Raw genomic sequence first — 22,310 nt, 5'->3', positions numbered from 1 at the left:
GGTGATGGTGTCTGGAGGCCTTCATCACTCGCCTGATGAATTGTTGCCACAACACCATTTACTCACCGCTGCATCCTGTTCCATCCCATAGAGTTCCTCTCAGCGTTCGAGATTGCTTTTTTTGGATTACATAAAAACAGGGAGACACTTAAATTGCTTCATGTGAATGGACAGATGGCCATGAGAGTACTTTTAGTCTGCTGGGACAGACGGTTCCTTAGGAGTCGTGTTCTGTGTACATTAATGCATTTGCTCGTTCACTCGGATGTAATGTGTTTTTTTTTTTTTTGCTATTCGTCGTGCTCAGGGGAAATCCATTGTACAATGTTTAGAATGTGATGCGGTTTGGCGGATCTGCTGAAGGAAGGGCTAAATAAGGCTTGGCAGCATGCTCAGAAGTTAAATCCCATGACCCAACCAGAGCCGGTGCATCCACATCCCAGGAAGTAAGTTAGGGTTTGGCAGCATTATGTGTATTATAGCTCAAGATTTAAACGTTTGTTCAGTAAATCTCTCTTGACAAAACGATGAATAAGCTTGTGAACCTGTTTTAGCTTTGCAGAAAATGGTGGTACTTATGTCGCTACCCCATATGTTTCGTAACTTAATGAGCTGGAAAAACGTGTTGTCGGTCGCAGGTTTGATGCACCGCTTACAAATTCTGCATTCTTTGGCAGGATAGTGAATGGAAAAAAGGTTAATGCAGTGCCTTGCAAAAGCATTTTTTAAGGAACATCCAGAAATGTCAGTGCATTTTAATAGGATTTTGTATTAAACATTAACACAAAGTAATGCACAATTGTGTGGAAATTGATGCATGCTTTGTTAAGGATATTTTACAAGAAAATACCTGAAATGTGTGTCGTACATGTGCATTTATCACAGTTTAAATCCGACACACCCAAATAAAATCCAGCGATTCAATTCGGAGGTTACATAATTAATGTCCACCTGTGTGTGTGGTGTGATATAATCTCAGTGTAAATCCAGCTGTTCTGTGAACGCCTTTGTTTGCGAACATTAGTGAGCATCATCAAGACCAAGGAACTAAGCAGACAGGTCAGAGAGAGAGAGAGAGAGAGAGAGTTGTTCAGAACTGCAAACCTACAAAGAATAAGCTGACAGCTCTGGCAAGGAAATCATAATTCACAGAAGTGATGCATTCCACAACTTTGGCCTTTCTTCAGAAGAAAGTCTGTGGAAGAAAGTTAAGAAAGAAGAAAGTTAGTGGCAAAAGTTTTCCTCATGCCACGTAGGGAACACAGCAAATACATAGAAGAAGATGCTTTGGTCAGATGACCTTTGCTTCGGCCCGTGGGCTACGGCTTTGTCAAGTGCTGGAGCATGTTACACGATGTTCTTAAAAATCTACAAAGCAGTATAACTTTTATTGGTATAGATCCATACGAGGTGGACAAACGCAGTATGTCCCCCAAGTTAAATTAATTGCCAGCAGTCAGCTACATAGACAGTGTGAATGAATTAATCTATGACTAATCTGTGTAACATGGCTCATATCACTCGCTTAGGGATTGATATCAGAGTTCTCGGACTCTGCTACATACCTTTCTATATTTTGCATGCTGTAATGTGTGGAGAAAAAAAAACCCTGTAAATAATAAGTCTGTTGTGCTTGCGTGTCATGTTACTTGTTTTGTTTATCTGTACATCCTAAACCGGTGTCTGCCTCAAAGGCAATTTCACCATAGTAACACATGTTGACAATAAAGGATTCTTAATTCTTAATTTACAAAAAGAGTGCCTTTGCTATGGAAAAACTATGGACCTTGAAGTCTTTCGACACTTTGAACCAAAGCAACAGTGACGAGCAGTGGTAGGCACAGCTAACCAAAAAGTTAGTTTCTCAAACTCATATTTAGCAAACAAAAATATTAGCTTAGCTACTGTTAAACCGAAGACGAATAAGAAAATGTGAGGAAGCTAACGCTAGCAGCTAGCTGCTAGCCGCTAACCATCCGCTGTCACCCAGTCTGTGTCACACGTCTTCAGAAAAATCTTGTAAGATTGTATATCAAAATAATTGATGCTTTGTTATATTCAATACAAAAAATTAAGTACTCAAAGATACAGATTTACGTCAAAGTCTATATAAACTGGCCCATTCACATCTGCCAAAATTGTCGCATTTCTTCCGGCAGCAGAGTCTCAGGCCGTCTCCTCCCTGCAGCCGCTTACCTCACCCAAATAATTAAGTCTTAGTCTTAGAACAGCCAGAAGAAAACACACAAACATCTTTTGTAGACCAAAAAACTAAATAACATGAGAGTTGTTTGGAGAAACTTTTGCAGATAGACAATCAAGAAAAACGAAATGCTAAACAGTGCTACATGCTAAGCTAACAGTACGACACGGATGTTTGTGAGCAACATAAAAAGGACAGTAAAGACCCTGCATCTGCGACAGTGGAAGAAGTAAACCTGCCGGACAACCAAGGCTAACGCTAGCTGTTATTAGCTTGATGGACACGTACAGCCCAATGACTGTTGAATAATAAATAGTGATCCGTTACTGCTCAGGTTAGTTTTAAAAGCATTGGAAGCAGACGACTGCCTGGCTTAGCCGGTTTTCTGAAGGAAACCCTGAGTTGTGTCTCAGGTTTGGAAGGAAGTACTTATGTGTTGGAAAGACTTCACATATCAGGTTAAGATGGGTTCAAGCCAAAAAAGAATATTTGCATTGCTTCAATGGCATCAGTGTTTGCTGTCAGATCAACCGCCCTGTCGAGTAAACAAGCATGTTTCTTATTTTCTTTTGTTGTCAAAATGTACGGTGGTTGAATGTTCCAGGATGAATTGTAACTGCCATTGAATTTGACAGCAGTATGGCCTTCAATAATAATAAAAAAAAATCTATAAAAAAATCCGGTCTGGCTGGATTAACAGTTCTCATCTCTGTTAGAAGTATGCTAGTGGGCTTTTCAAAGAAAACAGCTGAAGGGGAGGGTTGCAAGTCCCCTTTCCCTCCTGGACTTCAACCCCTCATCAGCCACAAGCTCCCAATCAGGCACAGACGTTCTCCCCTCTGCGGTCGTCTTATGCTGGTGCGTAAAACGACGATATAATTAGAACCCACAATGTTTTATTTCCAGTTTTATGTTAGCTCATAAGGAACAAGTTGCTCAGCCCAGCTGCTTTTCACATGAACCTGGGACTTTAGGGGATTGCCTTCATATGGCAAATCTACAGAGACTTTAGGCAGAGGAACTGAAAACAAGTAAAAATAGCCGAATCAGCAATATTTGCTATTCAGTAAGCCATAAATAAAGCGAAACTAATGGGTGTGTTTTCATCTCTCATAACTTTGTTTATCTTTGAATTGGGTGTGTATATTTTGTCTACTTTCTTTTTTTATTTCTTAGCTTTACACTTTGTCAGCCATCTTTAGCTTTGCTACACATTCCTTTTTAGATGGCTGTCATCCCACCCTTTTCTCCAACCTTTTATTCTTCCACTGAACTTTCTATTATTTTCATTTAGATATCATCCTTGTGAAGTGTGTCTATGACTACCTCCTGGACGACTCTTAAATCAGCAGTTTCTTCTTGTATGATTTATGTATCTTTCTTGTATAACATAAAAATGTAATGTATTAGAAAACTGTTTTTGGTCTCATGTTATATTACTAATTTTCGGAGTAATTGAATTTTAATGCCTGTTGGGCATAATCGTAACAGTGAACAAGAACTGAATTAAGCTTTTCAGTGATATTCTAATTTATTGAAACGTACCTGGGATATTTCTTAGCCAAGATGTCTAGACACTCCCTTACTGTAGGATCCCTTAAAATCCATCTTGTAAACCTTGCGCTATATCGTCGTTCTAAATTTTAAACTCCCGACACCACAGCTTAATCTCCTCGAGTGTCAAGATTTTGTCCAAATAATGGGTGCGTTGGAACTGGATCCGCTCAGCCCTTTAGCGTCTAATTGTATGCACAAAGAAGGTGGCAGTCCTATTGTTCGACTCGCACACACTTTGCTGTCACATAAAAAAGGGAGCGGAGTCTAACCACCTCGGCTCGACGGTGCTACAGAACGTGATTGCAATGAAACACCGAGCTCCTTTGCGCTCTTGTGATTTCAGTCACATCGCAGCCCTCTTGCGGTGCACCCCCTCCTCTCCTCCACCCACCCCAAACACCTCCCTGCCTGCCAAGTACATAGGAAGGCAAGTCATCCAGGGCGAGTGAGGGCTGAGTCCCTGCAGGGAATCACAATGAGTCCTTCGGTGCTGTCCTTCCTCAGACAGTAAAGCAGCAACAACCTCCCCCACTCAGATGGCCACCCTGGTTTGCTTTTGTGCCGCTTTGTTGAAGTTATTTTCTAAGTACACATAAGACAAAGCTTTCCTTTTTGTGCACGGTTGCTAAACATTTTTATTACAGTATTGCACACTCAAATGTAGAGATTTCTACACTTTAGCTTTTATATTATTCTGGACATTTGTGACGGAAACCTAATCCTCAACCTGCTTGCACATTAATCTGGTATTTATCTGTTCTCTGTACGTTTCCATAGATTGAAGCAGACTTTACATCTTCAGAGTGGGGTGCACGGGGCCATTTTGTTTTTATCTGGACTTGTTCTAAATAAGGAATGCAGTTTCCTGAATACAGATTCTTCAAAGCAGTTTGCAACATTTAATATATTTGTTTTGTTGGCAAAATTCCAAAGGAATCAGCAGTTTTAGTGCTTCACTTGGCATATTAGATTAAGTTTTAGAACCAGAGGTCCAGTTCAACAGGAAGTGAAATTTAGATTATTGACTGAGTCTGCATTCAGTCAGCGAAAAACAAAAATACACCCCGAAATGTTTGAAGCAAGGGGAAAATCAAGACGAAGAATGTCGATTTACCCTAAATATTGTGCAATTTGTGAAGCATTGTTAGGCTTTAGAAAACGGAAGCCATAAAACTAAGCTTAATTCAATCAACAGTTCTCAGATTTTTGCTCGATTGGCCTCGGGAACTAAAAAGTCTAACCCAAGATGACATCACTTTGCAATGTTTGTCATGTTAACCTCTAAGCGACAACAAACCGCGAATTAGATGACATGTTGCAATGTTGTAGTCAATCTTGGAAAACCATTTCCTTATATAGTTTCAGTTCACTTTCTCTTGCCCGTCTGTATTTTCTGCTGCTTGCGGCTGTGAAACAGAAGACTCAATGCTCGACAGAAATCCTCAGCCACGTGAAAATTATTTCCCTTTAGAAATAAGATCCACCTAGTTCAGTTTTGTGGAGATATACCTTTCCGATTTTTGTTCAGCTCTTACCTGCCAATACAGCTTTGAACAGATCCCATTTCTCTATAAAGAATATCAAGTCATCGGCCCCTTTTTAGGTACACCTTGTTTGTGGCAGGTTGGACACCTTGGCGAGTCTCTCATTCCAATAAATCCAAAAGGTGCTCTGTTAGTGGAAGATCTGGTGAGCATGGAGGCCATTGGAGTACAGTGAACTCGCTGTTGTGTTGAAATAACCAGTTTCGGTGGATTTGAGGTTTGCGACATGGTGCATGATCCTGTCAAAAGAAGCCATTAGAACATGAGTACACAATGGTCATAAAGGGGTGGACTTGGTCAGCAATAATAGTCAGCTAGCCTGCAGTATCTCTTCATGTACTCAGCTGGTACTTAGCAGCCCAAGGTTGGCCAGGAAAATATTCCCCATACCATTACAACACCACCACCAGTCTAAGTTGTCGCTCCAAAGCAAGATGGTTCTTTTTTTCCTTTCAGGTTCTATGGAACCAATTCTAACCCTACAGTGTGAATACTGCAGGCAATGTTCATCCAGTCTATTAATGTCCAATTTTACTAAGCTGGTTTTAAGTGTTGCCACAGTTTCCTGTTATTAGGTGACAGTAGCGCCCTGTGTGGCCTTCTGATATGTTCAGCTCAATTTTCCACCAGTACACTGCTATACCTACTGTTTTACTTTTAGTTTAGGGGCTTCTTCTCATCATTGTTGGTTTTGATGCCAATCACAATAATCATATCCTTTAATACTATATTAAGCGCCTTCCCTCATATGGTTCCCCATGCATTTGCAAGCATAGACAAAGGCAAGGTTCCTTGGAGCTCAAAGTGCAACTAGACTGGGCTATTCATCCACCGTGAACCCTGACTATTATATTGTAAAGTGAAATCTGGTGAGTGTATGGTATACAAAGTACCAGATTGTATACAATTTGCATATCCAGTTAAAGCCACATAAACAGTTTTATGTGTGAAAAGGGTGCTGAGTCTCGACATGGTGATGGTGAGCTTTTTGAGTTCTTTTTTTTTTTTTTTTTTTTAAAGAATCGTGGGAGCGGGGTCAGGCTTTTGGTTGGTCAGGAGGGTTGCTGTGGCACTGCTAGCCTGTGGTACACCTCAACAATTTGTGCTGACTGGCTGCCCAGAACTACTGTGCACTGCAGCAGTTTCCCATGGGTCAGATGGTGACTGAGTGCCCAGTTATATCTTCACTGTGACACATGAAAGAGCCTTTGTGGCTAGAATTGAAAAACACCTTAAGGGTAATAAAAAAAGCTCAAAGAAATTGGATGTTTGGAAGAGGAAGGAGAAATAACAAACAAACCCTGAAATAAAAGGCACCACTGTTGGTTGCCAAGATGAAAACCTTCCCTTTTTTTATTTTAGATTTATTGTGTTCGCGAGTATTGTGATACAAAAAAACCTCTTTCTAAACTCAGAATAACCTTCATGTGATTTTTTTATGTTACTGAGATAAAATTTGTATTAATCTAAGCTTCAATTTTTTAAATCTAGTCCTGCTTGGCCATTTAAACTAAAATAATGCAGATATTTATCACAGCTTTGATAAGACTTCCAGCCAATGATTCATCAAGCAACGTCTTCCTTCCTCTTCTTTTTTAGAGACCATATCTGAAGTTCCTCCTAATACTTGCAGCCCGAAGCAGTTTGCCTGTAAGGAGCAAGTGACCTGTATCTCCAAAGGTTGGCGCTGCGATGGGGAGAAGGACTGTCCAGATGGTTCAGATGAATCACCAGATATCTGTGAGTATGCCCTCATAAATAGCTAAAACGCTTGTGTCCTGTCCGGTCCAGTGACAAATTTCATCAGTTTCACTTTGTCAATGATACAAATTTTTCTTTTCTCCTCATATAGCCACAGTTTCTTTTTTTTTGCACACAGCAGTATAAATTATTATCCTCAAATGGATTTACAGAGACAGCAATACCACATGGAGACAGTTTCATTTGTGCCTGAATAAGGATGCCAGTTTTGCCCTTTCGGTAAAGGACACCGCTTTGCTTAATTATAGCTCTAATTATGCAGCCTTGTTTAGTCTGAACACTCTGGGATCCGTCTACTGTCCTCTAAGCTCTTTGCAGCCTCTGAGAGGTCTAGGGTTATAGCCACTCTCACATACATCTGCCAGACTCTCCTTCCATAAACTATCCTAGGTAAAAGCATTCCTTTTGTTTAAATACAGGCACTAATAGTGATTTTTACCATCTGCTTGCTGCCACACCTTACATCTGTCACGCCACTATAGTCTGGCCTGCAAAGACGAGCAACTGACGGCAAACATTAAAGGCCAGGGGCTTCATGTGCAAAATGTGCGTGCGCACAAAAAACCTTGCAGGGCGATGTTTCACGCACAACCCAGGTGTACAAAAGTTTACTTTGCGTGAAAGTGTGAGGAAATCCATGCAAAATTTTGACCTGCTGGTAAAATGTGTTCAAACCCTTTCAGTCAACAATAACAATATTGTAAAACCTCAACTAAATCCAATGAAATATGTCTCTATTTACTTGTTTTTAAGTAAAGGAGCGTCAACCCCATTTCTAATGCTTGTATGGTTTAACCTGTATGATGAAACTAAATTAGACCTAAACTAAAGCTAAATTAGCCATGTGAAATAAAGTTAAACACTTGGGGGGAAAAGAAAAAAACCTGGGGCACTAGGAGGAACCGTGTATTGCCGGTGCCAGTTCAGGTAGTCACTACAATGCAAAAACAGAACTAGAAATAAAATGTTCTTAAAATTAGTGTATTTGTCCTTGATTTGAGCAGCTAAATAAGATGATTTGCCAATGGAATAAGATTTTTGCACTTAAAATGGGAACAATTTATCTCAATCATCTTATTTCAAGTGCAGGATGTCTAATTATCTTATTTTAGGGGTCAAAATACTCATTTCATTGGCAGATAATCTTATTTAACTGCTCAAATCAAGGATAAATACACTAACTTTAAGAATATTTTACGTATTTTTATATCCGTTATTGGGTTTCCATGCAACCGGAGCGCTTCAGGCAAGGGCGTAGGTTTGATTTGAACTTTGGTAGGGACACTATTGGTCCAAAGTTTCATTGGTCTGACGTCTTTGGTCCTACGCAATATGCATGCTCCTATTTTTTTATGCTTGACTTGAGCCTCAGAACGCGTTTCGTCTGTCTAAAGAGAAAAGCAGCAATTCCTGCTACATTAATACAAATGTTATAAGCACGACACACACTATGCTGTCTTTCAATGTTTAAAGCATTAAGCAATGCAACAGCAACGTTGTGTTGTAAACTACAATAAATATTACAATGTTATTCACATCAACTATTGGTAGGGACAAATAGGTCGGTCCAAAATTTTGGTAGAGACATGTCCCTATGGTCCCTATGCAAACCTACGCCCATGGTTCCAGGTCGGGTATGTCACAATCCTCCCTGTGCCGTGCCATGGCTGCAGTATGGGGCGGGCTCATCTGTATGTTGTCCAGATATATTCGGTTTCTCTACACGACGGCTGAACAGACAGGGATTAGATTGTAATTAGCAGGGAGGAGCCAATTTCCAAATGTTACTGAAGCTATCGACAGCACTCGCGTCGCTACAAAAGCAGTCTGTAAATGAATTTTGTGACTAGACAGGAGTTCTATTCAATACATGTGCAATGTGTGTTTAGGGATTTCATTGTTCCTCACAAAGTGAGTGCGGAGACAGTCCTTCTAATAGAAATATGGGAAACATGTTCACATATGCACAGTGACTCTCTTGACATCCATCTTTATGTCCGACCACTTTTCTTTTGTCGGCCACGGATCTGCCTCCTGCTCCTGCCGCGTTTACGGCATTCGCCGTCTTCTGCCACTTCTTTTTGTTTTATTTCATTACCAATTCCAGTGGAATGAATGCCAAATAAGGATCTATGTGTTAACTCTGCCGACACTGACACCTTTATTTCACATTCAGTGAATCTCCTCTTCCTTGCCTTACTGACTGCTGCCATTGCCATGTCATTTGGACACATGGTGGGAGCCTTCCGGGTATTTGTAGGACTTTCTTTGCATATTTACTTGTAGGTGGGGACGGGGCAGTCCAGGGTGCACATGCAGGATCTATGAAGGAAAAGTGTGCGGTAATCTGTGTACCCACGGTTTCATACATCAGAATTTTTTTTGTTTGCAACGTGTTTCAGGATTTCTCCCTTTTGCTAACTTTTAGTATGAAATCGGCACACTCTTCTGTGCACGAGGCCCCATGTTGTGGATATGAACAGAAAAAGGTGTTAACATTGAGGCAGCAAATGTTTCGTACAGTTGATTGTAACTGCTGTGTTGAGCATTAAAATCGTATGCCGCAAAGACTGGTAGTTATCCAGCTGCTGTCAGCATTTGAATTTGTCTAATGGAGGTGAGTGCCTTAATCTTGACTCCGTGGTGCATCTCTATGTAAGGCTCTTATTTTGAAGGAAGACAGGAAGTAGTTCCCGAGTTGCCCGTTGTGTTTGCCGAGCCGACTAATAAAGGTATCGCTGATGCTGTCGGACGATATTTGGTTACATAACCGCTGAAGAAGGCTCCACCACTTTTAACTTGTTTATGCGACAGCGTTATGGGTTACACAGAAGAAAAACAACCCGACAGAGTGAGGGACTAGACAGGAACGATTTGTAAGCCCTTTGAAACTACAGGGTCTGGCTAACTGGGGGCCATTAACAACGCTAAAGTTCAGATTTTTTTCTAAACTGAACCACTATTTTACATTTTTTGTGCATGGTAGAACAAGAGTGTTAAACAAGATAAAGGATGTTGAATTACGGGGTAACCCCACCTCCCACCCTCCATTACCAACCCCCCCACCCCCACCGATACGCAGCCAAAAAAGACAAAAACAACTTTTCTCTTTCTTTTTTTTTTTATACAGAAAAAACTAAATGGGCAACATTATGAGTTATTGTTGTCGTACATTTCTTAATTGGTAAAGTTTTGATTTATCGCCAGAGGTGTCAAGTAACTAGGTACAAATAACTGTCATCTTACATAAGTAGAAATTTTGGTTATTTATACTTTACTGGAGTATAAATTATTTTTTAGCTTGCTTTTTACTTCTACTCTTTATGTTTACATGCAATTACCTGTACTCCTTACATTTGGAAAATAGTCTCATTATGTTTATTTTACTTTAAAAAAAATCAGATAAATAGCACTACCCAAACAGAGTGATTTTGATTGTGGTTGGAGGCAGTTCTGTACCAAGTTGTTTGCCAAAGCCACAACAAAAACTTACGAACCAAACATAGAAGAACATATAATTTTTAGGATAATTAGTTATTTTCCTTTTATTTGATTAACCGGTAGATTAATTATTTATCTTGACAACACTGTCTACTGTATGCAGACAGCCATACAAGGGCAATTGTTATAAGAGGGTAATGCACTCATTTTCATGTCCAGTTTTGTTATCGTACATCTGTTGCCCTCATCAATTCCTGTAGCTATGCTTGGATGTTCGTTTACGCTCCAATATTAACAAGTGAAAGGTTATTGATAATATATCTCTGAGGTTTGACTTTTTGCACCAATGCCAGGGAGGGAGTTGCAATGTTTGTGCTTCATGTGATTTCAAAGCTCAAGGCTGCTGAATACGCTAGTGGATCAGCCGATGCTGATACATAGGAAAACAAATGCATAGATGGGCCCAAAATATCGGGTGGCTGATTTATCGGTCAACCTCTAATATAAAATATAAAGGCAACAATAAACACCATAAAACACACCACAATTTAAACACATTTTTATACATGACAAAATAAAACATAACAGAACCCAGTGTAGACATAATGTAATATAAATATAGTAAAAAAGAGAATTGCTCAAAAACATGTCTTAAGAAAACCAATGTCCTGAATGAAATACTGAGACATAGAAATTATTCTGGATTTGATCTGGTTCTCTAAGAACAAACTGTTCTTTATCAGTTTTTGTACCAATATTTATAAGCAACCAAACATCAGATTATCTGCTCAATTAAACCCATGTTGATGCTCAGTATTGCACCTATATGGATCTTTTAATATATTTGCATTGTACTAAAAAGTTTGTCTTCACTGGACATATATGTGGGTGAAACAGCCGATCCCAATTTTGGCTGTTTCATTATATATTTTGTCCTTTGTGGCATTCTTCACTTAAATTACTTTAACTTTAATACTTTAAGTAGTTTTGAAGCCAGTACTTTTATACTTTTACTTGAGTAAAAGGTTTGAGCTAATACTTCTACTTTTACAGAAGTATGTTTAAACTCTAGTATCTATACTTCTACTTGAGTAATAAATGTGAATACTTTGGACACCTCTGTTTATCGCCCAGGCTTAGTAAGCGCCACGAGAATATCGTGATCTCCTTCAGAGCTTCCTATTGTAGCTAAAAAAAACAGCTAATTTCAGTGTTTGTACATTCATGGATTCTTGTGTTCCACAAAGAAAAGGTGCTAAACCCCCTCTTTCTCATGAACCCAAATACTGTGTCTTATCTTGTCTAAACCTCTGGATGTATGGTTAATTTTGACAAAAATTAATTTATTAAATCAAACAGGAAATAGCAGAACATACTCTCAGATCGGCTTTTGCTCTTAAAGAGGGAGGTTCGCTGTGATTGTTGCTGACTGCCAATCTTGGTCACAAAAACCTGCTAAAATTAAATGGCTTTCAATTTTTTTTTTTTTTAGAGGAGAAGGAAATAATTTGTTTGGTTACATAAATGCCTCCAATCTCAGCCGGTTTCATCTAAGCGTGCAACACCTAATTCATTCACTCAAGCCACATTCATCCAGTTTGTGCTCTTTTATGTTAAGCAGCTGAACTGAGTGAGGTTTCCATAGCACTTATGTAATTTAGTGACTCAGACAATGGTGTGATTCATCATCTGCAGGGAGAAGAGGAGAGCAGTTTTTTCACCAGAACATCAAGATATGTTCTGCTCAATTACACTTTTCCCACGGTTGCACTGCTCTACCTGCTGTTTTGCTTTTCGTTTAGGGACTTCCTCTCCATCGTTGTTAGTTTTTGAGCCAGTCATGACAAGTCTAATATTATTTGGTGCCTTTCCTCATGTGTAGCTTCACCCTTGTAGGTTTCAAGTGCAGTTCGACTGGGATTTTTATCCACGATCATTACGTTGTTCGGTTAATTAAATCTAAGACGTGTTTGAAATGGAGTGCTGCAGATAAAGCTAGAGTGAGTGATTCTTAAAACGTATAAAAGAGAGTAGGAAACTTTGGAAAGCTGTTGTGGCTCTGGAGTTTGTTTTTCATGCCGTTTTATCTCCCCTTTTTGGTTTGTTCTTTTCAGTTAATTGTTAAATTGTATATGTTAAAAGAAAATTCCCTGTGCAGCTCCAGTCCTCAGGGGTGTCGAGCTTTAAGGTGACGTGTCCTTGCTCCAATGGCCGAATTGCTTCTAGCTCTGCAGCAGCCTCGTGTTAAACCATTCATTTCATTCAGGTGGGTTAAATCAGTGCAATAAATAAAACATGCAGAAAATAGACTGACTTTGGAAACAATATGTGATAACGAGTATTTACCCTGGGATTTTTACTCCACAGCAGGGTTAAGTAGTGGCAACATCCTTTGTGTTATATACATCCATCAGTCTATTTGTAGATCCAATTGTCAGTTTTCTCACAGTTTCTCTCTTTTGCATTTGCTAAAGGCTGGTTCACACGGCAGGATTTTAAAATAGTCGGACGATTTTCAAAGCCTGAGAGACTGCATGCGTTAACGATAGAAAATCCTAGATAAAACAGGTTTGCTCGTACAGTGTGCGGTGTCCGGTCAGACGGCGGGCACAACACACCAGACACGAACAGGTTTCACTCAGGATCATTCAGATGTCAGACAGGAAATCTTGCCAGTCGTCTCAAGAGTTCAGAGTAAATAAACATGGACGATGAGAAAGAATAATGCCGATAGTTTGTGGGCTGATTTTTAACAGAGTAAAAGAAAAGCCGTTGGTTAGAAGAGTGGAGACCATGCGACCTGGGGGGCTCTACGCTTGCTGCACTATAATGAGGTGAGTTGGGGAGTTTGTCTTTTGGGGTTTGTCCCTCACCGCGCTTTCTGATTGGCTACACGTCATATTCAACAGGCTGCGTGCTCATTTGTCCTCGGAAAACACCACACACGCTAAGATTTCGGGGCAAGACAGTCCAACATGTTGAATATCCCCGATTTGAGGTAGGAGTGGTCCCGACGTTCTACCGAGCGGACCTGATTGCTCTTAACACACGGCAGGAATATCTCTGAAGATTATTTTAAGTGACGTGGCGATAGTCGCCGCCTGTCAGAAGCGGAAGCTTGGGGAAAAAATTGGCCCAAAAATCCTGCGAGGCTGCCTTAAAATGACTGACCAGTGCAGAGATAACAGGTTATGGTGAACATTTGTATTTATGCACTAAAATGGGCCGGACGTAAAGAGAAAACTCGGGGAGTTTGACTCTAGGAAAGTGTGGAAAAGGTCCAGAGAGATTTTGTTTTTTTTACCTCTTCGGACATTGAGTATGATATTTAATGATGATGAAAACCCACTGAGGAATATTTTTAAATGTTGCACTGGTGCACCTTGTTCTGCAATTGTTGTCATAGTAAAAAAAAAAAAAGTCAGTGGTCAAAATATTTAGCAGTCAGTAAAAAGAAAGAGTTACATTTAATATCTATTAATTCTAGCTTTTACAAGATCTTTAGAGGTATAAAAGTGTTAATATAATTAGTTCATTCTGTTTAATTCTATTCAAAAAGTCAAAGTAATATATAGATTTATTACAAAGAGTGATGCATTTGAAGGACTTATATCTTTTAGTTTTGATTATAACTTATATCTAATGCAAATCCCAAAATTGAATTTCTCAGAAGAGAAGTTCATCAGACCTGTTAAAACAGAAGACCTATCAGCCTATACTTCAATAGGCTGTCAGCCTACGCCCAGGTTACTTCACAGTATTTGCCCTAAACGCTTTGTTAGGTATCCTTTTGCTTGAAACACTGCATCAGTACGGGGGCCTGTGGTTCTCCCAAACTTGGTGTTACTTTAATGCTGGCCTTTAGCTTGCAATCTCAGACTGTTTAAACTTCCACTTTTAACTCAAGCAACTTGGGTTCTGTGCCTCTGCACTCCTACTTCAGACCGGAGGACCTTGGTTTCCAAACAAAATGCTACCCTTTCATCTGCAAAGGAGGACTTTAGAGCCCTGAGCAACAGTCCAATCATCTTTTGCTTTAGCCCAGGTAAGATGCCTGTTAAGGATTGGCCACAGTTTTTCCTTTCACTAAACGTTCTACTAATATGTTTGTATACATTCCTTTGCTATAAGCCAGGAAGGGCCTTTATTTGCTTACCCTCCTTATGAAGGTTGCCAGTGAGGATGGCTGGAGGAAAATTGCCAAGTCGGCATACTCTCGCATGATTGTGTAGACCATATTTAAGTATTAAGTTGTGTTTTTGTTGGTTAATCTAATATTTAAATTTCTGAGAAACAGGTTTCAAGATTTTGACATAATCAACAAAATTAACAGATGATGCCTGAAATATGTCAGTTTGTGTATTGAATCTATGTAATGATTTCCATGTTTAATGGATGATTGGGATAAATGAACTTTTTTGATGGTATTCTAATTTATTGAGACGGAACTGTATAATTTAGCCACATCATGCAGAAATATGGGGCGGAACAAAATGGTCGGTCTGAAGTCCTAAAGGAAGCCAGGATGACAGGGGGTCACACTTGCATAAAGCACATTTACTGAGAGAAAAATGTATGAGAATCTGGTCAACAGTCTGGCTTGCCACCCGCCTTCCTCGGTGTCCAACATATAAACAAGCCCACAGTCTAAAGATGCTGACATACGCCACCAAAATGTCAGCTGCTCATGGGAAGCAGTGCCAGAACGCCACTACAGAAGCAGAAGTCTGTCTTTAGCTCCTTAGCATAATTACAGCTTAGATGAACAGCTTGGAAATGACTGGCAATTAGATCCTCAGACAGTATGGTGCAGAGCAGGATACTTACTTCCCACAAATACCCACACGAGACAGAGATATACATTTACAGCACCCATCACACTGATGGCCTGTGATTTCATGAGCGTTGTGAACAAAACAGGTGGGAGAAACAGAAATGTTGGAAGATAACTCAGCCGAATTAGCTCAGGATATGAAGTTTTCCACAATAACGATCAAATCTGAGGAGGAAGAAGGGACTAATACAAGCAGACGTGGCACTTTTCTAAAGCGTACTTTTCTCGTAAAAATTCTCAAGCATAAACAAGTCTTCATGTTGGCATCGTGCACCGCCTGCAGTGTCGGTCTTTCATTAACAGGCAGGACAGACTCTGGGGGGGGGGGGCAATCCCTTACAGGACAGGAGCTCAGCCAAGCAGCCGACGGGAGAAAGACACGAGCAGAACAAAACAGAAAAAAGAGAAAGAAAATTAAACCCTCTGCTTTTGTGTCTTTATGTCTCAGAGGGAAAAAAACATGGCAGTATATAGCAATTAACTTGAATTGGGGTAATGTTGTAATTATTGTAGTAGGCACCTCTCGGTTTTCTGTCAATGTTAAGACACAGAATTAAGTCGTGGTTTGGGACACGTTGGAACAGAAGCCTAGAGGATGAGAACTTTCTTGAAACCATAAAAGCCAAAAACACAGAGATGAATAAATCCAGCTGGGCATAAAAAAACTGTTAAAAGCAACTTATTTTTGTTCCTGCATCGGCAGTAAAATTTATTTTGAAACCTCTGTCAGTCACCTTTTTTAAACAAATCGTCATGTTGGTTAGGTAGTATATGTATATATAAAAAAACACCTTTAATTTAAATGATCACTTGTTTGTACTGCTGCTCCACATTTTCAGATGGGAGCATTGTTATTACTAGTGGTGAGTTCCTGGCAAGCATTGTATGTGCCAAAGGTTACACATTTAGAGCTATTGCACCTAAAATGAAAACCTACTACAATAAATGTGGCTCCCACTTTTTGACACTCCTAGCCTTATAAGAGCAGAATCCTGCTACCAAAATTCAAATATGCTTATATGGGACGGGAGGAAATACAAGCCATTTAATTTTTTTTATTTTTTTTGTAAAACAAAAAGATACTTTCAATTACTAAAATTGCCATTTAAGGAGATAAAAATGCAGAGAATTTGTGAGTATTTTTCCTGCATGGTATAGATTAGAGGTAATGATGGCGTTTATCGAAAAAACTGTGGGGGAAAAAAAGGTTTTTATGGTAATCTTTGAAAGAGTATTTGTTTGTGTCCAAGGGGTGCAGGTGGTTTATAGGACTTTAGAATGCTAATATTTGCAGTGTGCTCACTGCGAGGAGGTAGCTGTGTTCATTTAACCTGTTTATCTGATGTTCATTCAATGGACATTTTTCTGTTGCTGTCATTAGATCAGTGGTGACTAAAATATCACTGAGACATTTTTCTCAGATATGTTGCCTGAGAGTCTTTTCTTTTTTTGTTTTGTTTTTAGTTGTATTTTAATCTAAGACGCCAGTTAAAAATAAGTTCACAGGCTCCGATTGTTGCTTTGCTGAGGAAAACGTCTAACACTCTTGGAAATCCACTTAAACACCAAGTTACCATGGTTTGTCCAGAATCTTGATACATTTAACACTTGTTGATTTAAATAATCTGCAAATTAAGTCACTAATTTGCCACCAACACAGGGCGAAAGCAGAAGTGGAGCTGTGCTCTGAATAGAATACACACAATGACCAAGCTTAAAGGAGAAATGGTTTATTTAGGTATATAATATATTGATAAATACAGGTTTAATTACATTGAGTAAAGGACATTGAACGGAAGTTATTACCCTGCTCTGCTATGTGCTATTTATTTAAAGGATTAGGGCCCAGGAAGTGGGGGGTGGTGGCAAGCCTTCCACAGAACCGGTACTCTTTCTACTTGGGGGGGCTTCTGTTGAAGATGTACTGGAGGGACACAGCCAGTTTGAGCTAAGCAGCCTGGGCCTCACCTCTGATGTTATTGTTCATCGGCTTGCTCTCCACCTTTTCGCCTGTAGTCCTCCTTAGCTTGTCTCATACACTTCTGCAGTTCTTGCTGAGTGAGTCTGATCTTTTTCCCGGCACCTTCCCTTAAAACCTGTGTCTTGCTGTCCAAAAGCTCCTTTAATGTCACTATTACTCAAGCTTGGGAAGTATCTGTGGAGCAAAGGGCATGTTTTGTCCTGTAAATGCAGTGTTAGATTTAGATTAGATTAGATTCAACTTTATTGTCATTACACAGGTACGGGTACAAGGCAACGAAATGCAGTTTAGGTCTAACCAGAAGTGCAATAGCAGCAAGTGCAGGATAAAAAATGGTTTCATATGTACAGGACATGGGTTATTACTGAATAATAATGGGTGTCCCCCTCTTGCTGGGGTAACAAATGACCTACCCGTCGCCTCAGAAAACAGACTTTTATCCGTGCTAGTTCCGCTGGAGCTCAGAGCTACTTTCGACACCCTTCACCTCTGCATCCTTTTACAGAATTGGCAAATCAAATTGGGTGCTGGGTAAATTATATCCATCTTACAGACTTACGTTTATGTCCTCCGCATAAACCAGAGTCAGTGACTCATTTCCAGAAGGTTGTGGGCTTGGGCCAATTTTCTTCTCCATCATCATAAGCTAACAAAGCGTCAGTTTCCATTGCCACGTTCAAATGTTTTTCAGGAAGCACGATGTGTCTTACCAGTTCTGTGGGCTGTAGGCATGTCTGATAAGCCTACATGGCGTGTTATGTTCCCGGAAGCAGCCCCTTTAGAAAATGGACGCTATGGTCATAAAGAGATGGTGGTGTTTAGCAACAATACTCTTTAATGCTGTGGTGTTTTAATGATGCTCAGTTGGCATCAAGGAGTCCAATGTAGCTATACGAAAATATTTCCCACACTAATACACCACCGCCAACAGTCTGAAAAGTCGTTACAAGGCAGGAGGGACCCATACCTTCCTGTTGTTTACACCAAAGTCTTATCTTGCCATCTGAATGTCGTAGCTGACGTTGAGGCTCGTTGAACCAAGCGACGGTTTTCTAGTCTGTTGTAGTTCAATGTTGGTGAGCCTGTTTTTGCCTTAGTTCCTCATCTGCTGTGGCCCATTTGCTTTAAGGTTCAACCTGTTATCTTTGGACCTAAAGAGGAACAAACTAGGATCGGCACTGTTATTACAACCACAAACTACTGATCAGGCCCAACATCTGGGTGTAGTGATGGAATCAACTTCAAGGACACATAAAGACAGTTACAAAGTCAGCCTTCTATCACCTGAAGAACATTTCCAGGATTAAAGGACTGATGTCCCAACGAGATCTAGAGAAACTCATCCATGCGTTTATCTCTAGTTGCATTGATTACTACAACAGTGTTTTCACAGGTCTGCCCAAAAAATTAGACAGCTGCAGCTGATCCATAACTCTGCTGCTTGCGTTCTCATTAAAACCATAAAGATGGAGCACATCAGCCCAGTTCTGTAGTCTATAAATCACTGAACGGCTTAGCACCTAAATACATTGAAGACCTGTTGTTGCTCTATCAACCCTCCAGACCACTCAGATCTTCTGGTTCTGATCTACTCTGCCGACCCAGAACCAGAACCAAACACGGAGAAGCAGCATTTAGTTCCTATGCTCCACAAATCTGGATCAAACTTCCAGAAAACTGCAAATAAGCCGAAACACTGAGCTCCTTTAAATCAAGACTGAAAACCCACCTGTTTAGAGTTGCTTGCGACCCATAATAACAGGAACATTGACCTGAGCATATCTGATGTGTATTGATGTTTTCACTTGATACAATTCAATGTTTGTTACAGGTCTCACAACCGGTGACTGTTTTGATGCGTTTATGATGTTTTTGATGTTTTCATGACTAAAGCACTTTGAACTGGCTCGCTGCTGAAATGTGCTATACAAATTAACTTGACTTGACCCAAGTGGCCCATTCTATTTACCTCTGAATGATGCATTTTCATTCACTTACTTGCTGCTAACTGGATATTTGCTCTTTCTCTGTAAACCTGACAGACATTGGTGCATTAAAGCCCCACTAGATCAGTGCCTTCTGAAACGCTTAGATCTGCCCACCTGGCCTCAACAACTAGTCATGTTTAATGTTAACTAAATCTCCTTTTTTTTCACAACTCTGATTGTCTCATACTTTTCTGCAGTCTGACACAATCCGATGCAGAGAAACTGATGCATTCATTTTTTTTAAACTATTGCAATGCAGTCTTAGCTGGGTGTCCCAATTGCTCCCCTAAAGTCCTTCAGTTGTACCAGAACCTGCAGCCATTGCTCTAACTGTTGAACCAAAAAGGCATCACCTCTCTCCTTTATCAGTAAAATAACACTGACTGTTAGTAAGATTCAGAATTTAGATCTGAAAATCCTTTTCATAGCAGAGCCTTCAATAGCCAAGCTGCATCCTTACATTTTATAATAGAACTATAAAGAGCACATTTTATAATAGATAGTTGTCACACTTCCTGCTCCTTTAGAGAACTGTTGCAAAAATACTTTTCCTTTTTTTTTTTTTTTTAGCTGCTATTTCCGCTTCTTATTCCCTTCTCAAGAGACAACAGGGAAAATAACTGTACTGAGGCAGCCTTTCTTCAAAAATATCAACACGAGAATTTGAAAAATGTTGACAGCCATAGCTTTAATTTTGAGTCATCCTGTAGTTCAAGATGCTGCTGTGTCAAAACAGAGGTTTCTCCTCATATTTCTCCCTCAGAGCAGTCGCTTTGAAAACAGACAGACTTCTTCTGTTTTTATGTCAAGTCTGTGCGCAATTATGATTCTCGCATGAAGCGCATTCATTGTGGTTGAGCCAGAGAATAGGAACAGATGTTTGAATAAGCCTTCACATGTAAGCACTTTCTCCATCTTGCGGGCTGCTTGCCCCTGAGGAATCTCTTTCAACATCAAAAAACACCTTACGCAACAATTGTCTGGGCCTAATTCCTGGTTAGACTTTTTTTTAGACCTGATTTAGCATCTTAAAAAGTGACTACAAAGCAGTGGGGGGAGTTCATCTCAGTCATGCAGAGACACTTCCTTTATTTCTGCTTGCTGTGTTCCCAGTGTCTATTCAGAGAGCGAAAACGACCTGTTAACCAAACCAGTTGTAAATAATACTTATATCATGCCAACAAGTGCAAAGTCCCTTTGATTTACTTATTTTTTTATACATTATTGGAGGTTTTAGTTGTTTTTATTGACGATATAGAACGGAGATGTCCATCGCAGGACATTATGTACCCATTGCCCTTTTTTTTAACCTCCAGGGGGGACGTTTTGAGCCCACTTTGGAAACTAGCATTTTAAAGTAACTGTGTATCTGCTGTCCACACTAAGTAAGTCTACTTTGAGTTTGGGTTTTATGTCTCAAAAGGTAATTTCCATCAGCAAGAGCTTGTTATTGTTGATTTGATCAGGGCTCATAATCTGTCATGCTTCATTAGTCCGCTTGAGCAAACCGGAGACCAGAACTAAAATGAATCAAATAGGGGTGTAATGCAAAGTTTTCTGAACATAATATGCAGATTAATTTAATTATACCTCAGATTGTTTTTTGAATTTATGATTTTTATCTCCATATTTCATGAAAATTAGAAAAAAAAACATGGAAAAGGGTAGACTATTACCGTCTGGATTAAATATATAGTCAGGGAAATTGGAGTACCGATTGGGAAAGAAGCAAACTGACTCAGCCTTATTTAAGTTGCATGCACAGAAACGCATCTGTCGTCCTCACTGATGCTTGAAAGTCATTTTGAGCGGATACTTCTGGGAATGCAGCTTCATAATGAAACTGAGTCAACCCCAGGCCAGTGAGACTAAAGCGCTTTAATATAACTGCGGCTTAATCTGTAGCAGATACGCTGCACGTTAAATTTATGTTGATTGGTTGGAACCAAACGTTTGGCTGTAACGGTTTTAAAAAAACTCACCGAGGTTATTGGTTGTTGCAGGATAGTTTCTTGAAAAATAGCCCCCGACACATAGCTATCTAATTTCCTATTGGCCGGCACACTCTGGGCATGGGGCGTCCTGGGACTGAACGGCTAAAAAGGGTCTCTGCAGGAGGCAGGCCCCTTGCAGCTAGGTTATCTGTCCACCCCGTGCCCTTGAGATCCCTCTGAAGGGCCTATAGCCGCGTTGCTCTGTGTGACCGTCATGCCCGCGCCTCCCCTGGATGATAGAGTAGAGCCGACTGCCGGGCCCCCGGTTTGCCGTGGAGACACGGAGTGACGGGGGAGGGCGCAAAAATGAAGAATGAGCAGATTAGCATTTGGGCTGAGGAGGAAAATGGAAATGGCTTTGTTCGACTCTGATCCTCCTTCGGTTAAAAAAGGATCTTTTACGGCGCAGGTGGTGACGGCGGCTGGGTCTTTTCATGACCTCTAATTAGTGATGTAGCTGTAGTCGCAGGGGGGCACCAGGCAGGGGCACGAGCGGCTGTAGAGGCAGCGGCTGATGCACTACCTCCACAGAGGAAGAAGCAAAGCCCTGTAAATCCATCCGGTCTGTGGCCCTGAGCCCTCCTCAGCCTCACCAGCCTGTAACACACCACAAACACAGGGCTTTCTCACGCCACGCAGGCACCACTTCTGCTGTCTCCTCCACACCCTGTCTCCTTCTTGCCATCTTTTCTTCTCTCCAGTTTCCCTTTGTGTTTTCTTCCCTAAACTAAGCATGGAAACTGGACTGAACTCTCGCCCATCGTCCTCGTATCTTATCTCGAGCCTTTCCCTCTTGTCTGTAGAGATGACACAGTTTGTTCAGCGGCCCTTTGATTCCACCACTTTTAATGCAGTGCCTTCTGAAAGGGTTCGTACTGTCTCTTGAACGTGATTACTTTCTGTCACATTCAAACCACAAACTTCAGCCTATTATTTTAGTAGGATTTCTTTTTTGTGATGGCCCAAAACAAAGTAACATAAAATTGAAGGAAAGGCCTTACTGACAT

At 40.3% G+C, this 22,310-nt stretch overlaps 1 pseudogene; it reads left to right on the top strand.

Annotated features, from left to right (window-relative positions):
* Positions 1-22,310, top strand: part of LOC118556428 — a 118,675-nt pseudogene that overhangs the window by 9,056 nt on the left and 87,309 nt on the right.

The sequence above is a fragment of the Fundulus heteroclitus genome, chromosome 1, assembly GCF_011125445.2.
Source record: "Fundulus heteroclitus isolate FHET01 chromosome 1, MU-UCD_Fhet_4.1, whole genome shotgun sequence".
NCBI lineage: Eukaryota > Metazoa > Chordata > Actinopteri > Cyprinodontiformes > Fundulidae > Fundulus > Fundulus heteroclitus.
Note: the sequence above shows the minus strand (reverse complement) of the source record. Positions and strands in the feature narration are given on the sequence as shown.